We start from the raw sequence: 4,720 nt of genomic DNA, 5'->3' as shown, positions 1-4,720 counted from the left end.
TTGGTCTCTAAAGAACTTGACACCTAACAATCTAGAGAGTTCGCAACTCTCAAGGGTAATAGGTGGAGCGTATTGGACTTAGATTCGAATGGTGCTAAATGACTATCTATTTTTTTGGCTCTTGGGTTTCTCTCGGTGGATTTTAAACTCAAATCACACTAGAGAGAGGGTTGCTCACACAATCGTCTCAGAATCAAACGGAGCAGCCAACGGACAATGTTGGCGCGGGGTGGCTATTTGTAGCCGCAACCGGATGGGAAATGACCATTTTGGACACTCCGTCCAGCCAATGGCTAACCGACACGTTCTCAATAGTCGAATTTTGAGCACAGTGAAAACATTACTTGAGGAACAAGTAATGTTAATTCTTCAGTCCGAATTAAATCTCTCGCGGTGGAGAAGAACATCGTCTCTAGCTGGTGACTATTTATTCAGAACACAAAGAGATTTCTATCTCAACTCACATAGGATTTGGGTTTAGCATCAGAGAATCAAAGCTTCAAACACTATACCCCTCTTAATAGTATGGTGGTCCTATGACTCAATAAAGAGAAAGAAGAATAACAAAATTAATGTTACGTCTTCACTCCGTCTTCAACTTCTCTGCTGCAATCAATTTCTTCGGAAAGACACCGAACCAATTGCTTTGCATCAACAATTTTTGGGGTCACACATGATATACATAGTCTTCGGTGATAATCCTCAGTGCCACACAGGAGATTATCTTCAGAGTTTGTACCAAACTCCACATGACTTCAGGGACCTGTTACTCTATGTGAACTAGCAAACACATCAGTCCCTCACTGTTGACAACAACCTCCAAGACACAAGGAGGCAAATTATTGCACCAACACTATAGTTTGACAAATGAAAAGCTGTTGTTGGTAATATTACCAAATGATATAGTTTTACAAATGAAAATCTACACTTTGAGAAATGAAAAGATATAGTTTGACATATGAAATACCACAGTTTGAGAAATGAAAAGCTACAGTGCATGTACATACCTCATAACCCACAAGTACAGGGGATCGCAACAGTTTTCGAGGGTAGATTAGCCAACCCAAGTTTATTGATTCGACACAAGGGGAGCCAAACAATATTCTCAAGTATTAGTAGCTGAGTTGTCAATTCAACCACACCTGAAAGACTTAATATCTGCAGCAAAGTATTTAGTAGTAAAGTAGCTTGGAAGTAATGGTAACAATGGCAAACGTAACAATAGCAGTTTTGTAGTAATCATAACAGTGGAAACGGAAAAGTGGCAAAGCAAAAATCAATATGAAATGAGCTCGGAGGCAATGGATCAATGATGGATAATTATGTCGGATGGCATTCATCATGCAACAATTATAACATAGGGTGACATAGAACTAGCTCCAATTCATCAATATAATGTAGACATGTATTCCGAACATAGTCATACATGCTTATGGAAAAGAACTTGCATGTCATCTTTTGTCCTACCCTCCCGTGGCAGCGGGGTCCTAAACTAAGGGATATTCAGGCCTCCTTTGAATAGAGTACTATATCAAAGCATTAGCACTTAGTGAATACATGAACTCCTCAAACTACGGTCATCACCGGGAAGTGTCCCGACTATTGCCACTCTGATACGTCTCCAACGTATCTATAATTTTTGATTGTTCCATGCTATTATATTATATGTTTTGGATGTTTAATGGGCTTTAATATGCTCTTTTATATTATTTTTGGGACTAACCTATTAACCGGAGGCCCAATGCCAGTTTCTGTTTTTTTGCCTATTTTAGAGTTTCGCAGAAAAGGAATACCAAACGGAATGAAACCTTCACGATAATCTTTCTTGGACCAAAAGTAATCCAGAAGACTTGGAGTCGAAGTCTGGAACTCCACGAGGCGGCCACGAGGCAGGAGGGTGTCCCCAGGGGGGTAGGCGCGCACCCACCCTCGTGGGCCCCTCGTAGCTCCACCGACGTACTTCTTTTGCCTCTATATACTCTTATACCCTAGAAACATCGCAGAGAGCCACGAAACCACTTTTCCACCGCCGCAACCTTCTGTACCCGTGAGATCCCATCTTGGGGCCTTTTCCGGTGATCTGCCGGAGGGGGAATCGATCACGGAGGGCTTCTAAATCAACACCATTGCCTCTCCGATGAAGCATGAGTAGTTTACCACAGACCTTCGGGTCCATAGTTATTAGTTAGATGGCTTCTTCCCTCTCTTTCATTCTCAATACAAAGTTCTCCTCGATGTTCTTGGAGATCTATTCGATGTAATACTCTTTTGCGGTGTGTTTGCCGAGATCCGATGAATTGTGGGTTTATGAACAAGATTATCTACGAATAATTTTTGGTTCTTCTCTGAATTCTTATATGCATGATTTGATATCTTTGCAAGTCTCTTTGAATTATCGGTTTAGTTTGGCCTACTAAATTGATCTTTCTTGCAATGGGAGAAGTGCTTAGCTTTGGGTTCAATCTTGCGGTGTCCTTTCCCAGTGACAGTAGGGGCAGAAAGGCACGTATTGTATTGTTGCCATCGAGGATAAAAAGATGGGGTTTATATCATATTGCTTGAGTTTATCCCTCTACATCATGTCATCTTGCTTAATGCGTTACTTTGTTCTTATGAACTTAATACTCAAGATGCATGTTGGATAGCAGTCGATGTGTGGAGTAATAGTAGTAGATGCAGAATTGTTTCGATCTACTTGACATGGACGTGATGCCTATATTCATGATCATTGCCTTGGATATCTTCATAACTATGCGCTTTTCTATCAATTGCTCGGCAGTAATTTGTTCACCCACCGTAATACATGCTATCTTGAGAGAAGCCACTAGTGAAACCTATGGCCCCCTGGTCTCTTTCTTATTATATTGCATCTCTTTTATTTACATCGCATCTCGTTTAATATTTTGCAATCTTTACTTTCCAATCTATACAACAAAAATACCAAAAATATTTACTTTACCACCTTTATTAAATCTCACTTTTGCGAGTGACCGTGAAGGGATTAACAACCCCTTTATCGCGTTGGTTGCAAGGTTCTAGATTGTTTGTGCAGGTACTAGGTGACTTGTGCGTTGTCTCCTACTGGATTGATACCTTGGTTCTCAAAACTGAGGGAAATACTTACGCTACTTTGCTACATCACCCTTTCCTCTTCAAGGGAAAACCAACGCATGCTCAAAAGGTAGCAATAAGGATTTCTGGCGCCGTTGCCGGGGAGAACCACACCAAGTCAAGACATACCAAGTACCCATCATAAACTCTTCTCCCTCGCATTACATTATTTTCCATTCACCTCTCGTTTTCCTCTCGCCCACTTCTAAAACGATTTTAGAAAAGATTTAGCCTTCTCTTTCGCCCTTCTTCCGTTCGATCTTGTGTTACCATGTGCCTTATTTTTGTTTGCATCTTCTCTTGCCAAAAGTTTATGGATCATCATCCTCTTGCTAATATTTTTAAGAGATCCAATTATGAAGAACTAATTGCTAGTGAGTTGAGTGCACTAGATTATCTTTATGAGGTTTTGCTTGAAATTCATGAATCTAAAAATTGTGATGAAGTGTTGAAAGACGAAATTTATGAAGTGATTCACGATAGCTCCTTTAATGAAAAGCATGATTGCAATGATGTTATTATAAATTCTATTAATATCAATTGTGCTAATAATATGAAAAACCCTAAGCTTGGGGATGCTAATTTTGCTATGTCTACTACTTGTTGCAATGATCATGATTGGGATGATTCTTCTTATAATCTTAAAAGTTTTTTTATGCCCCATGATGAATATGAGATTGATAATAATGTATGCAATAATATTGAAAGTGGGTTTGGAGGAGTGTTAACTTTAGATCCCACAAATTTGGATAATGTTCAATGTTATGAAGTTCTTGATAAAAGTGGATACGGAGAGGTCATGACTTTATTTTATGATAATCCCACTATTTTGGAAGAGTGTCAACTTTGCATGTATGTGGATCATGAAGAGAAAATTTTATGTGATAGCTATATTGCTGAATTTGATTATAATCCTACATGTAATTATTATGAGAGAGAAAATATGGTTGTAGAAATTTCGTGTCACTAAATTACCTCTCGTTATGTTGAGATTGCTATTGTTTCTTTCTCCTTCCTTGCATATGCTAGTTTTTGCTTGTCTTGATATTTTGTTTGATTATATAATGCCTATGCATAGGAAGTATGTTAGACTTAGATGTGATTTTCATATGCTTCATGATGCTCCCTTCGTGTTTCAATTGCTATCTTTCATGTGAGCATCATTAAAATTATAGATGCCTAGCTTAATGGCTTTAAAGAATAGCGCTTGTTGGGAGGCAACCCAATTTTATTTTTGTTCTTTGCTTTTTGCTCCTGTTTAGTAATAAATAATTCATCTAGCTTCTGTTATGATTGTGTTTTTTATGTTTTAATTAGTGTTTGTGCCAAGTAAAGCCTTTATGATCTTCTTGGGTGATTGTTGTTTGATCTTGCTGATAAAAACAGAAAGTATGCGCTCACGAAAATAATTATCATTTTTTTACCAGAGAGCGATAAAATACCAATTCCAACTGTAGTAGATGAATATACTTTTTATCCTGGTCGTCCTAATTTTTCAGAATTTTTGGAGTTACAGAAGTATTCGAAATCTCCAGATTGCTACATACTATTCTGTTTTTGACAGATTTTGTTTTTCATGTGTTGTTTGCTTATTTTTATGAATCTATGA

Source organism: Triticum dicoccoides, chromosome 7A, assembly GCF_002162155.2.
Source record: "Triticum dicoccoides isolate Atlit2015 ecotype Zavitan chromosome 7A, WEW_v2.0, whole genome shotgun sequence".
NCBI classification, from domain to species: domain Eukaryota; kingdom Viridiplantae; phylum Streptophyta; class Magnoliopsida; order Poales; family Poaceae; genus Triticum; species Triticum dicoccoides.
This window is presented reverse-complemented; position numbering follows the sequence as displayed.